A 19824-nucleotide genomic window follows, 5' to 3' on the forward strand; every position below is an offset into this window, starting at 1 on the left:
TCATGATTTTTTAGTCTTTTCTACCCCAGTCCCATGACTGAGCTCATTCTGACAGGGTTCTTTACCAGGATAAAGTCAGAGTGACCTCCACACTGGCCCCTCCGCTCAGCTCTTACGAGTTCTCTGCAATTAATTTCTATGCGCAGATGTATTTTCCTTTTGTGCTGCCTTTATTAAATCAGCAATGAACTCAGAAGGAAAAGAACCTTTTCTTTTCTTTTTTTTTTTGCAATTATAAACACAGAAGGGTCCTCAACAGTCAGGAAGAGTGAAATGTCAATTCTGACAATAGCATAATAGCTTCAAATGCAATTCATGTTGGGCTCATTAAAAACTAACAGTGTTCTATTAGAAGGCCTCTAAATCTAAGGGGATGAGACTGGGGAAATTGAGAGTGGATAAGAAGGGTCAGAACATCTGGTCCTCCAGCCTGTGCAGGCTAGGGCAGACGGAAGGATGATAAGGAGATGGAGATTGTCACGTGACAAACTACCTACCATAATTATCATCATTATCCCAGTGGAGATGAATTGACAGCCTTGTAAAGGAGTCTTGAAGGATAAGCAATGTGAGGGGCTGAGCCCTGAAAAATGAGCCTGGGACTCTGGGTTGTTTGTAACAATTCAGTGATTCCCACAGAGGGAAAATAAAATCTGGTGTTTAGTGGACCACAAATTCACAATGAACCCACCGCGTGACATGGCAGCCCAAAAGGTAACGTGAGCAATTAATGTGTTCACAGATCATTGTATTTAATCTCAATCAATCAACTATGGTTTATTAAGTATGGGTGTTAGACAACAGGGATACAAGGGCAAAAAATGGAACAAGTTTTATTGATAAGGAGCTTACAATCTAAGGGGGAAGGCCACAATTAGATAGAAGTACAGCTATTGCTTCCACATCACGGGGGTTAGGGGAATGGCGCCCCCCCCCCAGATCTGGAAAATCCACATAAAATTTTTTGACCCTCACTTTGTACCAAAGAAGAATCCGGATTTTTTCCTTTTTTCTCCTATGAGGTGTTTACAATACCTTATTGTAAAATTTGGGCTGATGTTATACAATGCTATACATATACTGATGCATTTCTGAGTGTCTGAACTTTTTCTGTGTGGTCTGCTGGCTTTTGCATGCCATCTACGGCTTCTGCAAAACTCCAAAAGAATTCCCATTTAATTTCTTATTCCAACCCACAACATATGGAAACTGCGATGGGGAAAGTCTCAATGTGGAAGGAATAATTGTATGTAGCATGAAAATAAAGACACCATATCAAAATAAATTCCAAAGTAATTAAAGGCAAGGTATTTGGAAAGGATCTCTAGCAGCTACAGGAATCAGGAAAGGCTTCATAAAGAAAGTGGTGTTTGAGCTGCATCTTAAAGGAAAAGAAGGATTCTGTGAGATGTGGGTGAGAAGGAAGTGCATTCCTGGCATCAGGGAAAGCCAATGCAAAGGCAAGGAGCTGGTGTGTGTTACGCATGAGGAACACAGCCAAAGCCCAGTTGGCTGGACTAGTCAGAAGAAGAGACTAGTAAAATCATTCAAGAAATAGCTTGTTATCCTTTGCCCTGATTAGGCCACACCTGGAATATTACGTTCGTTTCCAGGTACCATCTTTTTAAAAGGAGACACGACCAAAATGACTGAACAACAAAAACGTGTCAGGCACCTTGCTAAGCATTTTACAAATACGATCTCATTGGATCCTCACAATCCCCTTGGGAATTATCTCCATTTTACAGATGCAGAAACAGGCAAACAGAGGCTAAGTGACTCACCCAGGGTCACACAGCTAGTAAGTATCTAAAGCCAGATTTGAACTCAAGTTTTCTTGACTCCAGGCCCAGCACTCTATCTCCTAAGCCACTTAACTGTCCTACAAGAAGTATAGGAAGCCAAAGAGGCAAGAATAGCCAAGGAAGGCTGCATTGAAGAGAGGCCTGAGCTGGGCTTAAAGTCTGGCTAGGATTTGGACAGGTGGAGAGAACAAAGGGTAACACAAGCAGGGGGAGCTTCATAAATAAAAGTGCAGGGGCAAGATTAGGACTAGTTCCTACAGCGAGCACTTGTTAATCCAAGATCTGCACAAGGAAGCACTGCAAAATCTGTTGGCAGAGAAGCAGCCTGGATCTCTGGAGTTAAGTGGTCTGCACTTGCACCATGATCCAACACTCACTAGCTATGAGACTCTGGACAGGCCACCTTATCTTGCTGAGCCCCTATTTCCTCATCTGTAAAATTACGTCCCAGGATGGTTGTGAGGGGGCAGCTGGAGGGCTTCACAGACAGAGTGCTGGCCTTAGAATCAGGAAGATTCATCTATGTCACATACTTATCAGCTGTATGACCCTGGTCAAGTCACTTAACCCTGTTTGCCTCAGTTCCCTCATCTGTAAAAGGAGCTGAAAAAGGAAATGGCAAACCACTCCAGGATCTTTGTCAAGAAAACCCCAAATGGGGTCACAAAGTGCCAGTCACAAGTGAACAACAACAGAAATTTTTACCATTAATTGGCCCAAGATAGCTCTTTAAAGGTCCTCAAAAATCAGCGATTCCACAGGTTCTTAACCTGGGATCCATGAAGTTTTTGTTTTGTCTTATTTTTAATATTTTGATAACTGTATTTGAATATAATTTGTTTCCTCTTGTATCATTATGAGTTTTATTTTATGCCTTGAACATAATTCTGAGCAAGGGTCCATAGGCTTCCCCAGACTGCCAAAGAGATCCTTCATACCAAACAGGTAAAGGACCCCTGACCTAGCCCAGTCACTCATATTGCAAAAGAGAAAGCTGAAGCCCTCCCAAGAAAAGTCACGTGGACACAGATAGAGACAGAATTGGTATGTTCCACCTGTTTCCTTCTGATCGTGGTAGCCCTGAGACGATATTGCTATTGCAAACTAGCTAGAGGGCAAGCACCTAATAATCAATAAGCGTCTTTGCAAAATAATCCTCATATTTCTTATTTCATTCGTGCCACATAGCAACACAGTGAAGTAGATTCTACAGGGTTTGTTATCCCCATCTTATAGATTAAGATTTTGTTGTTGTTCAGTCAGTTCAATCACGTCCAACTCTTCATGGACCCATTTAGGGTTTTCTTGGCAAACATACTGGAGCTGTTTGCCATTGCCTTCTCCAGCTCATTTTACAGATGAGGAAACTGAGGCAAACAAGGTTAAATGACTTGCCCAGGGTGACACAGCTACTAAGTGTCTGAGGCCAGATTTGAACCCAGGAAGATAATTTTTCTTGATTTCAGGTCTGGCTTCCTATTCACTGTGCCACCCAGCTGCCCATAACTTGGGACACAGTTGTTTAAATAAATAGCTTGATATAATAGACAAGAGCACTAGACTCAGAGTCAGGAAATCCTGAGTTCAAATCTAGCTTTAGACACCTGCTAGTTATATGACCACAGGCAAGCCCTCCATTTCTTCACTTGTAAAATGGAGAGAGTGATACTTGTAGTACTTATTCCGCAAAGTATTTTTGAGGCCCAGATTTGACAACAGAACACTTTATAAACTGTAAAGCATGATATCAGTTTCCTCGGTTTCTTTGTTTCCTCTATTGCAAAACTGATGTCATAATGGTAGCATCAAAGGAGAGTGTTGTAGAGAGGCAGCCTCAGAATCAGATAGGCATGGGTTCAAGTCTAACCTCTGACACACGCCTATGTTACTGTGAGCATGGTATTTTACTTCTCACTGCCCCCAGTGTTATTGTTACATGACTCACCCAAGAGAAGCATAAGTGGCAAGAAACAAAAAAACAAAAAAAAATGTAATCCAGGTCTTCTCATGCTAAAACCAGAATGTTTCCTGCTACACTACATTTACACTGCATTTAGAATTAGAAAACCTGGGTTCAAGTACCAATTCTGACATTCATTAGCTTTATGATTATCTGTAAAACAACTAAAATATCATTGTCTCAGGCAAATAGGACTGTAGGTTGAAGGAAAATTGCCAATCTGCATGGGTCAGGAGAATTTAGACCTGGGATAGTTCTCTAGGCGAATGTGCCAGACTCTCAGCCCTGGACATAAGCCACCAGAGCAAAACTCCCAAGTGAGGCTGGAACCGGGTAAAAATGTAACTAAGAAATGTTTAACAAAATAAATAAATATATAGCATGACATAGATGATGCTAATTTGTGGTTTTCTAAGACCAATGTGCAGCCTACAGGGATGTATTTCTATTTGAATTTGACACCGCTTGGACTATACCACTGAAATCATGAGTATAAATAGGAAAAAAGGGGTGGAGGGGAATCTTTGGCAAATCCCTTTAACTATCTGAGATTTGGTTTCCTCTATTGAAAAACTGATATCATAAGAGTAGCATCAAAGGAGGCAACAGGGTGTTGCAGAGAGGCAGCCTCAATCAGATAGACATGGGTTCAAGTCTAATCTCTGACACATGCTTATGTTGCTATGAGCAGGTTATTTTGCCTCTCAGTGCCCCCAGGCACTAGCTCAGGCTCTGAACTGCAGAAGGGTTGGCTAGCTACATTAGTAGAAGGGGTTGCTTTACCGTGAATTTCCAGGAAAATCACAAAATTGGACCAAAAAAAACTGTTGTGACTCAAATGACATAATGTATCTGTGTTTTGTGAAAATAATGCTATTATTTTCTATAACAACAGTCATAATTCTATTGTTGGTAAAAAGCCTAGAGACAAAGACAAGATAAACACAAATCCATAACAATTAGAAAACAATGCCTCCAGTAAAAGGAAGTGCCTAATTGTCTGTTAACAGACTGTATAACTGTACAGGAACTCAGAGCTCAGCATCTGGCACTAAGGAGGTACGCTATAAATGTCCACTGGATTTGTTACATTTGAGCTCGAATTTGAATCTGTACAGATATAGTAGTCAGAGAAAGCTTCATAGAAGGGAGAAGAAAGTTGATTCTCAAAGGACAAGCAGAATGAGGGTAGCAGCTGAAGAGCCCTCTTCTTCTGGCTCTGTTCTTTAAAGGGGCCCGATGTGGCTTGGGTTAAAAAGGTTTTTTGTTTGTTCACTTTAAAGAAAACTCTTCTCCCTCTGATGCTTTTTTATTATTTAGGGGAAAAAATATACCCAGAATGAGGCATTTTTCAGGCATTCATTTTTTAAGCTCATTATGTCAACCCACTACCAGTACAGCTATTAGGTTGGTGGGGCTCTTCAATCTCCCTTGGCTCTTTTTCTGATGCCAATTAGAGATAAGAGTAAACTGAGATTAAAAAGTAATGAGTGGCCCGTAAACATGGGATTTTTCCCCTGACACTGCACCGCCTGGTCCCACCAGCTTTTCAACAAAGAGCTGATCCTCAGTGAAAAATCAGCAGGTGGCTTTGGAATCCCACAATTGTAGGGTAATTATTGTAATCTTGAGGGTCTGCACACTAAGGGAACCAGAAGTTCCAAATGAATCTTGGTACCCACAGAATGACTTTCTTGAATTATCATACCCATCTGAAGGTGTGAGAGGCAGCTTGGTACATTATACAAGAGCTGGCCTTGGACCCAGGAAGACCGTACCTACTTTGATATTTTGATGGATTAATGATGTTATTAATGTGTTCATTCCCTCCATCCATATAGACAGATATCCTTGAATGTTTCCATGTCTTGTGTGAGCCTCGTTCACATTGTTCCATATAACCTCCATAGAGGTAGGCAGCTAGGTAGCACAGTGGTGAGAGTACAGGATATGAAATGAAGAAGACCTAAGCTTGGATCCTGCCTATTCCGCTCACTAATTGTTTCACTTGATCACCCTATTCCTCAGTGTCCTCGTCTGTAAAATTGGGATAATAATAGCCCCTACCTCAGGGGGCTCTTTTAAATCTCAAATATGTTGACATATGTAAAGCCATTTGTACAACTTAAAGCACTATATACATGTAGCTTTTATTATGATAGAGTGTTTTCCAAAGTGCTAGAAGCCTTCCTCTGGTTGTCTTACTGCCTTGAAGGTACTGATGGACCTCTTAGGCTATCCATCTAGCATCTGGCACTAAGTAGGTACACTTACTGAACTTACATGACCTCAAAAATGTAAAAATTATTTTGAGCCATTCTATTCATTTCATCAAACATTTATTAAGGTGCAAAGCACTGTGTTAAATACCTGGGATACAAAGGCAAAAATAAAACAGTGCTTGCCCTCGAGGAGCTGACATTCTATATGGAAAACCCATCATGTGTAGAGATAAGTAAATACAAGATAATGTCAGGACAGAGAGGGCACCAAGATGCTGGATGTTGTGAATTGCTTCGAGCTATAGCTGTCCTCTGAGCTTGAAGGAAGTTGAGGATTATAAGAAGTAGAAGAGAGGAAGAAGTAGAATCTAAGTGTGGAGGCCTCGGTTTGTTCATCTGCAAAATGAGAGAAGATACTAAATGACCTATAAAACCGCCAACTCTTAATCTACTATGTATGATCTCATTTATGTCACTTTTTTACACAAGGCACCATTGGTAACAAGATACACCCTATTTGTGCCCACCAGGTATTTTCCTTTACCCTTTGGTCTCCTTACAGCTTTGATTCTTCCTAAATCATGTTGTCCCAAGACTTTCAAATCACAGGCATTCAGTTCAATACAAATTAATAATATTTTGAAGCACCTGAGAGATAAAGGACACTATAAAAGGTACTAGGGATACAAAGAGAAAAAAATAAATCATCATTGACTTTAAAAAATAGACTTGTATGAGCATGTAGTTTGGGATGATTAAAAACAGTCTGCAACTTTCAAAATTCGATTCAACCCAATCAAAACTCTTTCTTCAGCAGGTCCAACTCATTGTTGATCTGCCAAGGTTGTCCAAGAACCCATCAGTCCATCACCAAGCATTTATTAATCCCTTAATAAATGAGAGAGAGAGAGAGAGAGAGAGAGAGAGAGAGAGAGAGGAGAGAGAGAGAGAGAGAGAGAGAAGGGAAGGGAAGGGAAGGGAAGGGAAGGGAAGGGAAGGGAAGGGAAGGGAAGGGAAGGGAAGGGAAGGGAAGGGAAGGGAAGGGAAGGGAAGGGAAGGGAAGGGAAGGGAAGGGAAGGGAAGGGAAGGGAAGGGAAGGGAAGGGAAGGGAAGGGAAGGGAGAGAAAGAGAGAGAGAGAAATGCATGGGGTGGTCAAGGAGAACTAGCACCTCTGGTGTCAGGGCTTGCCAAGCAGGATTGCTCATCCATCCTTGGTGTCTACCTGGCACTCAACTCTCACCTGTGGCTCCAAGAAGCTGTTGCTTGCACGGAAGCCACATCTCAGTAAACCATCTCAGTAGGTGAGCTAAACCAGATTGAAGGTAACCAATAGACCTTAAACCCATTAGTGAGTTGGACAGTTGTCTACCACAAGCATGTGAAGACCTCTCCCAACAGAATGAGCAGATAAGAACAATTTGTTCCAATGCCCATGAAGGTGACTGAGGCAATCACTATGGAGCATTAAGAACTTAGTAAGACATCAAGGTCATTGCCCATCATCTTGATTTTTGTCTTGCCACTACACATCGATGACTCTAGAAGAGAGAGTGAGGCTGATGACTTTGTTCAGTTCTGCCTCACTTAAATCCAATTCAAGTGTGAGTCAAGACATCACCCTTTAATGTCTCTGGCCTCTTCAAAAAAGCACAAACAACAGCAATAAACACATGATGGATAGATGGTGGGTGGATAGATAAAAAGGTAAGAAGTTAGACCACAGACAATCATGCCGTCATTCTTTCATCTTTACACCCCCAGTACCTACCTCAGTTCTTGCACTAATAGACACTTTACTTGAATTGAATTGTCATTTTCTGGGAAATGTGTTTTACATCCATTTTGTTTTTCTATTTCTGATTGTTTGACCAATCTCATTACTAACTGTGGCTGGAGAAGATGCTTTGGGTTAGTACTATGTTATTCAGTAAGAAAATAAGATGTGATATCAAATACCTGAGTTTACTGCTTCTGGGGAGGCTAATGCTGGTAGATTACTTGAGTTTGGGAGTTGTGAGCTGCAATGTGGCTAAAGCGTATGTGCAACAGCACTAAGTCTGGCACCATGAGCCCCTGGGAGCAGAGGGCCACCAGGCTGCCTAAGGAAGGACAAACCATCCCAGGTCGGAAACAGCAGGTCAAAGTTTCCATATTGATCAGCAGTGGGATTAGACCCCTGAATGACCACCACATTTCCCTCTTGGCTGAGATAGTGAGACCCAGTCTCAGAAAGGAAAAGGAAATAGGTTGATTAAAGCATTAACTTTTTAATGCAGAGGGCAGAAGGTCAATAGGAACCACAGACAAGCATGACAGCTTTGAAAATAACACTTTGAATGCATTATATACTTAAAATGAAAGCAAGTTGTGCATAATTCAGATCGACAGTTTCATGTCCTATTTTGTATTCAGAAATGCTTGTCTTATTGGGTATTATTCATTTCAGAAGGAAAAAAGGGAGGAAAAACATCATTCAACTCAATAAGTAATTAATACACTTCTTCTTGCCATGCTTCTGGGATCCACCCCTGGCCTCCAATTTGGCACTTCAGCTTGTTCCCTGGAGCTTAATAAAGTCTTAAACTAACTGCTTCTGTCCATGGTAGTGACTGATGAGGGCACAATCCCAGCTATGTAGCATAACAGACTTTTTCAGCTGCCATGTAACTGGGTCCTCAGACCTCCTCCTCTCTTCCCAACCCTCTGCCCCAATGCACACACATATACAACTCTGCCTCTCAACACCTCAGCAGCTACAGCCCAGCTCCAGTAGCTAAATTATAGGCATAACTTTAGGCATTATGAAACTTCACCACTTCTAGTGGGACCCAGATCTACCATGCTACACTCCAATCAGCCTCCTGATATATCAGTTTGTGAGTACCCCACTCCTCTTACTTAGTCTAAGAATAGTAATCAAATTGACACTAATATTCCTGGAAATGATATTTTAATCAGTCGTTCTATAATTCACTCATCAACCCTGAGACTTCCCAAACCAAACACCCCTCCCTGGCCACCATTCCTTTATATGTGTTGTCCTCATCTACTAAAATGTAAACTCCTTGAGGGCAGAGACAAGCTATTTTATATATTTGTATCCCCAGTCTTTGGCCAACAAATCAACAAGCTTTTATTAAGCATTTACTATGCGCCAGGTACAGCCTTAATGCTGAGAGTGCAAATTATTGTTGTTGTGGTTCAGCCTTCGTTCTCAGACAAGACCAATGACCAGGAGGGTGATGTCTCTACTTGTGAGTAAATTGGATTTAAGTGAGGCAGGGCTGTGAAAAGCCATTAGCCTCACTCTCTCCTCCAGAGTCATTGGGGTCCAGCGGCAAGAAATAGGTCAAGACAACTGGTGATGGCACTGGATGTAATGGGAGCCCATGGATTTTTTAAGCTAAGGTCTTTCCCAGGTCTCAGTTTGTCTGAGGCAACACCCATTTGTGATTAAAAGTTAGGTAAGAATTGAGTCAAAAGATGGTTTAAGTTTGCCTTCATAGAAGAATCAATGTGGGAAGGGAGTACAAATACAAACAGAAAGGAAGTCCCTGCCCTCGACTAGTTTACATTCTAATGGGTCAAGGCAACACATTAAAAGAAGGGTTAGGGGGAAGTGTCTGCATGGTAGCACAGTAGAAAGAAGGGAAGGGAATAAACATTTATTAAGCACCTACTATGTGCCAGGTAATGTGCTAATTCTTTTTCAAGACACTGCTGGCCTATGCTCTTTCCTTTAAATGGGGCTTCTGCTATGCCCAAAGGGCCATAAAACTGTATATACCCTTTGACCCAAAAATATCCCTGCTAGGTCTCTATCCCAAAGACATCAAAAAGGTGGGGGGGAGAACATATTTGTACAAAAATATTTATAGCGGCTCTTTTTGTGGAGGCTGAGAATTGGAAATCGAGGGTATGCCCATCAATTAGGGAATGGCTAAATAAGCTATGGTATGTGATTGTGATGGAATATTATTGTGCTATAAGAAATGAGAAGCAGTATGATTTCAGAAAAACCTAAAAAGACTTATCTGAACTAAAGCAAAGTGAAGTGAGCAGAACCAGGAGAATGTTGTACGCAGTAACAGCAACATTGTATAATGAAGAACTGTGAGTGACTTAGCTATTCTCAACAATCCAAGACAATCCCAAAGGAGTAAGGATGAAGCATGCTATCTGCCTCCAGAGAAAGAAGTGATGTTGTCTGAATAAAGACTGAAGCTTGCTATTTTTCACTTTTTTCATTCTTTTTTTTATTTGAGTCTTCTTGTACAAAATGACTAATATGGAAATGTTTCACATGATTGCACATGTATAATGTCTATCTGCTAACCGTCTCAGGGAGGAGGAAGGGGAAGGAGGGATAGAATTTGGAACTCAGCACTTTAAAAAATGTTGAAAAATTGTTTTAACATGTAATTGGGGAAAAATAAAATGTATATATTAAAAATAAAATGAAATAGTTTCTGGGAAGAAATGGGCAATCTGAGGAAGGGGCCACAAGAGCATAGTTTACATGAAATATGAGAAATCCAGGGGCAGAGTGAACTTCCAGGATGAGGAAGCTGCTGTGACTTGGTAGAGAAAATCTGGAGAATCAGGAAGAGTCCCTAGAGGGGAAGGCCTGGCACATAGAAAGGACCTAATAAATTCTATTTCTTTAATTCAAACATTACAGAAAGCATATCAGTATAGAGGATAGAGAGCTGGCCTGGGAATCAGGAAGACCTTTGTTCAAATCTGACCTTGACCTCTGACACAAACTCACTGTAACTATGGACAAGCCATTTAATCTCTTAGTGCCAAAGTCAATGATTTGCCGACAAGTTGCTGATCTTTAGTGGTGGAGGGACTTTTCCTCACTTCGAGTTGCTTAGATCAATGAAATTATAGTTCAAACCAACACTGTATAAGCTGGTGGGGATACAAAGAGAAAAATGAAAATAGCTTCTGTCTTCAAGAAGCTTATTCCATTGAACACTTAGAGCACCTCATATCCACAAACTGAGCTAAAATTCTCAGCGGTGCCCATTTCCACCGCAACCATCAGAAACCTAGTTTCTAGTAGTCATTCTCTCCCAATGAAAATCAGCATAAAGTAGCGGGCCTAGAGTCAGGAGATCTAGGTAGGAACCTCTGGCTTATAAGACACATGAACTATATCACACTTGGCAAGTCACTTCATCTGAACCACAAATTCCCCATCTGTAAGATGAGGCTAACACTGGATCTAGCCATCACAGAATTGTTCCAAGGACAAGATTCTGTGAACAGCTAAGTACTATTTTAACATGAGCTTTTTTTTTTTATCGCTGTCCACTCTGGAATGAGACAATGGCCCTTTCAGCCAATTTGTTTCTTTCTATTTTATCCCCTGTCTGAGTGTCTAACATTGCAAAGGAAATGAAAAATCCCAGTGCCTGGGGAATACAACAGGTGTGAGGGGCCGCCTGCATTCCTAATGGAAAGTAACCAAGTCTTAGCCCCACTCTGTAGCGAGGGAACTGAAACTCCCCCAGCTTGGGAAATGTAACAGGTGCTAGGAGACAAACGCTTTCCTAATGGAGAGTCACTGTGTGTTGGCCACGTTCCTCTACAGAACAGCTACACGCCCCGGTGAGTCCCGGAGAAACGCATTTTAGTATGTCTATTTGTTCCTTTAGAATCGACAACTCTGCCAAACAGTCAAAGCAGCCCCAAAATTACCAGACAACCACAATGGTCACACACTACCCAAGTACTCAGGCTCCAGGTGAGTTGGGAATCCTCTAAGGCACGTGGTCCTTGGCTGGGGGAGCTCACATTGTGAAATGACAGACAGACGGGGATTGGCCGCCTTCCAGGTTCTGGCTAACCAAGAAAGAGGCCCTGCTGTCTGATGGTGCTGAAAGCAACATCCTTTGGAAAAATGGCTCACACGTGAAGCATACCCATCCTTTTCTTTTCAACTTGCTGTTGGAGTGTGGTGGCTTTGGCTTTTCCGTCTCCTAGCCTCAGAATCACAGAGCTAGAAGCAAGGTAAAAGAGTGGATAGATATCGTATCAGATTTCTCAGACCCTCACTAGCTGTGTGACTCTGGCCATGTGACTTCACCTCTGTCAAGTTCCATCTCCTTGTCTGTAAAATGTGAATAATTATAGCCCCTGTTACAGAATTGTTATGAGGATTTTATATATATATATGTGTGTGTGTGTGTGTGTGTGTATAATATATGTGTGCATGTATGTATGTATATATGTATATGTGTGCATATGTGTATGTGCATATATACATGTATGTATATATACACCCATATATACATACATATACACATATATACATATGTGCATATGTGTGTATATACACAGACATACCCCAACATAGTGACATCATTCTGGTCCTCTTCAAGAATGAAAGACAACAATCAACCTAGATAGATAGATAGATGGATGGATGGATGAATGGATAGATAGATAAATAATAGATAAAGATGAAGATAGTTATATATGGATGTACAGATGTATAGCTATATATACACACACATACATATTTAGTGGGAAGATATAGATAAAAATAGGTAACATTTATGAAATGCTTACTGTGTGCCAGGAGCTCTTCTATGTGCTTTACAATTATTCTTTCACTTGATCCTCACGACAACCCTGAGAGGTAAGTGCTATTATTATCCCTAGATAACAGTGCTGGATCTGGAGTCCTGGTTCCCTGTCTAATGTGTTGTCTGCTTTACTCCTCGCTATCTCCATCGGTAAGGTCTGGAGAAGCCATTTCAACCATTCCCTCATATGTATTTTCTCCCCCTATTAGAATGTAAAATCCTTGAGGGCAGGGCCAGTTATGCCTTTTGTAATTGTATCCTCAATCCTTAGCACAGTGTTTGGCATAGAGCATTTGGTAAACACTTTTTCATTCATTCACTTATTTATCCATTTGTTTAATTCTATTCATTTCAATAGGGCACACCTTTATTAAACACCCTCTATCAGCAGCAGGGCACCATACAAGATACCTATACAAAGATAGATTGATGTGGCACAAATTCTACTCCCAAACAGCTCACAGTCTAAGGAATATGGAGGCAGGGAGTGAGTCGAGACAGACATAATAAAAACAGGAATGGCCAAAAAAAGGTAAAAGAAAGAAATTTGATCAGTTCAAAGGACTGGCCCCTGGAATTACTGCATCTCACTCTAATTCCAATAATGCTGACCACTGCAGGGGATTCATTATTCATACTCCTCGGGACCTAGCTTAAACCAGCAAAGTGCCTGGAGGAATTTGAGGAAGGAAAAAGTATTTTCACCTAAGGAAGCAACAGGGATCAGTCAGGAAAGTCTTTATAAAGGAGGTGGTATTTGAGTGGAATTTTGAAGGAAAAGAGAGCCTTCAACTAGAGATTCAGGGAAAACAATTTCAGACATAGGGGACAGCTTGAGCAAAAGCACAAAGACAGGAGACATGACAAAAAGAGAAGTTAAAGAGTACTTTAGTTTAACCATAACCCAAAATATATTATGAAGAGTAATATGATACAGTATTGGAATGGTGAAGGGTATCATATTTTGAAGGTCCTTCAACAGCAGGAACACAAGTTTCTACTTTATCCTCTGGTGTAATGGGGAACCATAGAAGTTTTTGTTTATTCAGTAGAAGAGTAATAGGGTCAGAGAAGTACATTATGAATGTCTGTAATTTCTAATGTAATGGTCACTGTCTAGGGCTATGAATGACAGCTTAGAAAGGGGATACGGGAATTTCCTGTAACAATTGCTTTGTAATTTCCACAGCAAAGATGATTTGTATAATAATGTAAAGAGTGGGTTCAAAAAAGGATATATAAGATCAGTTAGGATACCTTATAATAGTCTAGACAAAAAGAGACAAAAGTGGGTATAGTGGGAGTGCTGAGCACCTACAAGGAATCTAGTCTTCTTCTAATGCCTGGGGAAGCACACAATTAAAAAAAAAAAGCCTAGTCCTTGCCCTCTTGGTATTTGTAGTCTAAATGGGAAGGCAAATTCTACCCTAACTAGTGATAAGTACAATATATTGTATAATCCCTTGTAAAATTGGATAAAAGATCACTAAAGGCTAGAGAGATAGGGAAGTTAAGATGGAGACAAGGTTTGAGCTGGACCTCTAAAATATACGTCAGATTCAGATATGCAGAGGGAAGAAAAGAAGCCATCCCAAGCAGTTTGAATAAAGGCAAGGAGGCAGGGACAGTGTAGAGGCTGGTCTGTCTAGAGCACAGGCATAGTAGACGTGCTAGGAGGTAATCAAATGTCAGATTGTTTAGGGTTTGGTGATGTGAGAAACGTGGTTTTGGGGATCACTGGACTTCCCCAAATTGTGAGAACACATGGTTTTGGGGGTCATTGGACTTCCTAGGCAGGGCCAAAGTCCTGAGGAAGAACCCTGTGATAATCCCTAGGGAAGGCTGTACAGACCACAGGACTCCCAGAGGAAGACCAAGTGGTAGCCCCCCCCCTTAATCTGTGGGGATCACAGGGCCTCCTAGGGGTCAGACCCTAAGGAGGACCCAAGTGATGGTCCCTTAGGATGGCGGTAAGATCACAAGGCTCCCAAGACAGGTCCAGAAGTCGCAAGTGATGCCCCCTTAAGAAGGCTGTGCAGACCACAGGGTTCCCCAAGGGAATCCAGAGTGGTAGCCCTCTTAACACCGCAGTGGGGATCACAGGACACCCCAAGACAAGATCCGGGAGTAAGCCCGGAGAGCTTCCACTGCCTATTGCTTCCCTTCACTTGACCTTAGGAAGATCCATGTGATTTGCCCATTCTCACCCACAGAACTCAAGACCAGAGTGGGCAGAGGAAGGCATTTTATTACGTACCTCCTGAGAGTGGGTGTAGTGCTCAAGGGAACACTCACACTGATACAGCTGCAGGAGCAGGGGTAACCATTCCCTCCACTCCCGCTAGAGTTATGGTTAGTTTACAGTCTTTGTTTTTTACATAGTTTTCCTAGGTTATACAGTTTATATAAATAGGATAATAAGGATACAGAAGCAAAAGTGAAGTTAATTAGATTTTCCTTGTCTTAGTTTAGGATTAAACTATATTCTTTTACTTCCCCTACTTTCCCTCTTTAACGTATGCAAATTATGCAAATTGGTAGGCCTGGATTCTTGACCAAGACCAGACCCTAGATAAGCTTGAACTGGTTCAAGTGGGTTTGGCCTCTCTAATTCCCCAGAATGCCTTCTCAAAAAGCATTCACATGCGTACAAGCCTCTGACCTCTCACCTGACCGACCTTGAGGCCTGGTTTCTGCTAAAGCTGGGGGTGGGGGAGGGGAGGGAAGTACACCTTTAGTTCTGTGGAAACAAAACTCCTCCTCCCATTTCTTACAGCGAGATTTTATGGAGGACCTGAAAATGCTAAGCTGAGGAGTTCAGCTTCCTCTGATAGGCCTGAGAGAGCCTTAGGACATGTAATATTGATTATTAGTCAATAAGCAGTCAGTCAAGCATCTATTAAATGCCTACTATATGCCAGAAGCTGTGACCGTGAAGATCATTGGATTTAGAGACAGACTTCATATTGATCTTGCTGTTCACTAAAGCTCCCAGATATTTTTCAAATGAACTGCTAAATAACTGTGCCTCCTCCATCTTGTATTTGTGTACTAAATTTTTGGAATTCACATGTAAAATAATTAGGAAATATTTAGCAAAATAAATAAAATATGATCAAGTGTAGTTAATAGGATGTCTTAAAACCAAGTCAATGTGGACCCACAGTGATCCTTATGTAAAGCTTAGTGGCCGCCATTTTGTTTGAGTTTGACCCTGCTCTGACCTATTGAGATCCTCTTAATCCTGACTCTGTTGCCCATCTGGTTAACTATCCCTCTCAGTTTTGCATCATCTGCAGATTCAAGAAGCATGTCATCTTTGCATTTATCTAGGTCATTAATGAAAATATTCAATGTTACAGGGCCTAATATAGATTCATGGAGTACTCTAATGGAGCTATGCCTTAAGACTTCTCCTCATCTACCAGTTTAATAACATTTTCCAGAGTAAAAATAAGTCAGGCAAGACCTGTTCCAGCCATGCTGGCTCTTTGTAATTACCACTTCCTTTTCCATATGTTCACTAATTATCTCTCTATTGAAGCAAACTAGAATTTTCCCAGGAATCAAGGTCAACTTCACAGAGCCTGTAGTTCTCTTCACTTTTTTTTGAAAATCAAGATATTCACCCTTCTCCAAACTAAGGGTGTTTCTGGACCTTTTCCTTGATCTTTTGCCTACAGTGATTAAGCAATCACAACTGCCAATCCTTTTAGTACCTGAGGTTCATCTGGGACAAATGTGTTGAAATGTGTTGAAGGATAACTAAGCATTTTCTTGATATTTCCTTACTTACCTTGGGAATCAATTCCTTATTGGTCATTTTTGTTCTTTAATTTCCCATACAAAAGTCATTCTGCTTGGTAAAGAAAACAATAAAATAAGAATGCATTAGTAGAGAAAGCAATAAAATTTAAAAAACCAAGAGTTGGACAGCTCTGTCTTGTCTCTCCCATAAGTTATCATCTCATCCACCCCACCGAAGTCTTACCTTTCTTCAATCTTTGTTTTTCTGCCAAACCCTTTTCTGGTTGTCCCTCCCAACCCTTATCAATCTCAGATCACTTTGAGTTTTTATATTCTTGATACTAATTTACAGGATGGTGCTATGCTCTTGTATTCACCTTCTGTTCCTTGAATTTATTTCCATCTTTTGTACATTTCTTTTTAAAATCTAATTTAGTTTGTGCATTCTTTGTGTGGTATTTTTAGATCTCCTCATTTATATTATTATCTTTCTATCTTCAGAATTTCATTCTTGAACAATGCCCAGCCCTCTTGGGCTGACTCTTTTGTAGATTTTTGTCCATAGAATCTTATAAACCCTTTGAAACCTGCTTTCCCAAAAGCTAGGGTATATGTCAGATTACACATGGCTTTTTTCTCCTCTATCACAGACTGAAGGAAGGAGTAGTCATTCCTCCCTTCAAGCCTCAAGGGTTCCCATCATTTCCACCCCAGAAACTAATTCCTTTGAATCAGTGAAAATAAGACCCAAATGAGAATCTGCCCTTGGCACTTGCTTCTCTTTTTTACAGATAAAATCATCATTAAGGTAAGTCAAAAAGTTAGAAGACACTATGATTTTGGCTTTGAGAGAACAATAGGTGTCTGGATAACTGAAGTCCCCTATAATTACTATATCATCTTCTATTCCAGTCTTGTGATAATGTTTTTTAAACTTCTTATATATTTCCTCTTTCTGTCCAGGTGGTCTGTAGTATATGCTAATAACAAAATTACTTCTGTTTCTCTTCCCATTTTCTCTAAGATATAGAAACTTTGAGAAGAGTTGATTTGTGATAGGGTAAGAAAAATTAGACATAGACCAAGTTTAATGAATGCAAGTTTCAAAGAAATCAGAGAAAATATTGGAATTTTCCAAAGGCCTGAAATTATATAAAAAGGAAGGTGGCTTAAGAGAATAGGGAATTTTCTATAAAATGAAATTTTAATGAAACAAACATTTCCAATGGCATTGAAATGGAGACAGATGTGCTTAAGGAGTGGAAGCATGAGGAATTTATTGACCAATTTAGAATTTTTTTCAAAGATGTGTAGAAAATAGAACAACGGGTAGGCTGAATATGGAGGATGAATAGAAAAGATAAGCACAGTCCTATAAACATAGTCAGTGATACTAAAGATCAGTGAGCTGGGACTTAGGAGGAATGCCAAGGGAGGCTAACAAGTTTTGTTTGGGGTTTTAGTTTTGTTGTTGTTTTGTTTTTGTTTTTAGCAATGTTAAATAGAAAGGGAAGACCAAAGAAGGCATAGGAAGGAAGGAAACAAGCATTTTTAAGTGCCTACTATTTCAGGCAATGCTGCTAAGCACTTCACCAATATTACCTAGTTTGATTCTCACAACAACCCGGTGGGGTAAGTGCTATTATCATCCCTATACAAATGAGGAAACTGTGACCTGTCCAGGGACATACAGCTAGTAAGCTGACTGAGGCTAGATTTGGACTCAGCACTCCCTCACTTCAGGTCCAGCGCTCCATCCACTGAACCAACTACCTGCCTCTGGCATAGAAGTGAATGGAATGGACAGTTAATAAAGTATATAAGTGAAAGACAAAAATGAGATGTTCCCTTACCTCAGAGTTTACATTTTATTAGAAGAAAAAGAAGCTCTGTGCATTTTAAGTAGATACAAATGAAATACTAGATTGAGGGGTTTTGTTTTTGGAGGGGAAGAACCAGCAGAGCTTTTAGGGAAGCTTCATTTAGGAGGCAGCTGAGCTGAGATATGAAAGAACCTACTAGAGTTTCTCAAGGACAGGGGTGTAGAGGGAGAGCATTCCAAGGTTGGAGGATAGCTTGGGCAAAAGTATGGAGAAAGGAAATGGAATGTTGTTAAGGCACTAAAACAAAATAGAAATGGGGGTGGGGCACTAACCTGACAGATATCTGGCCACTGGACCCAAGTGGCTATAGAGTAGAAATTGAGGCTAGTGACTTTGCAGAGCCCTCCCTCACTCAAATAAAAGTCAATTACAAGTCGTGTCATCATCTTGATGTCATGGCCCTCTTTGAGAATAAAGGACAAACCACACACCATACATAAGGATCCCCATGGGCTGCATATTGACTTAGAAAACCACATATCACATTATGTTCTATTTTTATCTATTTTGTTAAATATTTCTCAATTACATTTTTTCCTGTTTCAGACCACATTCCAGACTGTTGCGCTGACCACAGTGTGACCTGTTGGCTTGTTTTTAACTCATCACAACAACCCTGCAGCGTAGATAATGTAAATATTAACATCTTCATTGTGTAGATAAGGAAATTGAGCCTCAGAAAGGTTACCCAAGGCCACCAAACTGAGAAGGATCCCAGGGAAGGACTGGAACAGAGACTCAAAACCATTTGTCTTGGGACTTCTCACCAAGGGCCCTTTTTTTCCATCATACTACAATGCTTCCTCCTCCAGATGCTTCAGTTTCCTCATCTGAAAGACATGAAATGATTGGAATACAATAATGTTCTCTAGATTCCTATCCAACTTTAAAATCCTATCCTCTGAAATTCATCACTTGGATTCTGAAGAGAAAGATCCCCTCCAAGTGGATTTCAAGAGGTTTAATTAGCATTAATGAAGTGCATCTTTTGCACAAATAGACTTGTGGGGTCAACTTCACTCCTCTCACCAATTCATTATCAGGATCAAATGAGATAGTAAAGACAAAATATTTCATAAACCTTACAGTGCTCTATGAGTGAGAGATCTTACTATGAAGAGTATTAGAGCGTTAACTTTCAAAGTCTAGCAGCTTCATGGTTCAGTAGATGGACCACTAGATCTGCAACTGTTAAGACCTGAGCTCAAATTAGCCTCAGATAGTTTTGCTAGCTGTGTGACCTTGGTCAAGTCATTTAACCCTTGTGTGCCTCAGTTTCCTCAATTGTGAATTGGGACTACTAATAGTACCTACATCCCAAAGTTATTGTAAGAACCAAATGAGGTATCTGCAAAGTCCTTTGCAAACTTTAAAGTGTTATATAAATAAATACTAGCTATCATTATTAATGATATTGTTCCTGGGCTTTAATAAGTCATTCAAAATTCCAAGTTGGTAATTATTTGAGAAATAAATCAACTTAAGTTCATTTAATTGAGTTTTCTTCTTCAAATCCTCATTTTCTTTCATATTTTAACCCCTGAATAAGGCCCAGGGGAAATATTTGCTGACATAACTATTTTCAATTGAATATTGATTAAGTACCT

The sequence above is a fragment of the Trichosurus vulpecula genome, chromosome 1 (assembly GCF_011100635.1).
Source record: "Trichosurus vulpecula isolate mTriVul1 chromosome 1, mTriVul1.pri, whole genome shotgun sequence".
Lineage (NCBI taxonomy): Eukaryota > Metazoa > Chordata > Mammalia > Diprotodontia > Phalangeridae > Trichosurus > Trichosurus vulpecula.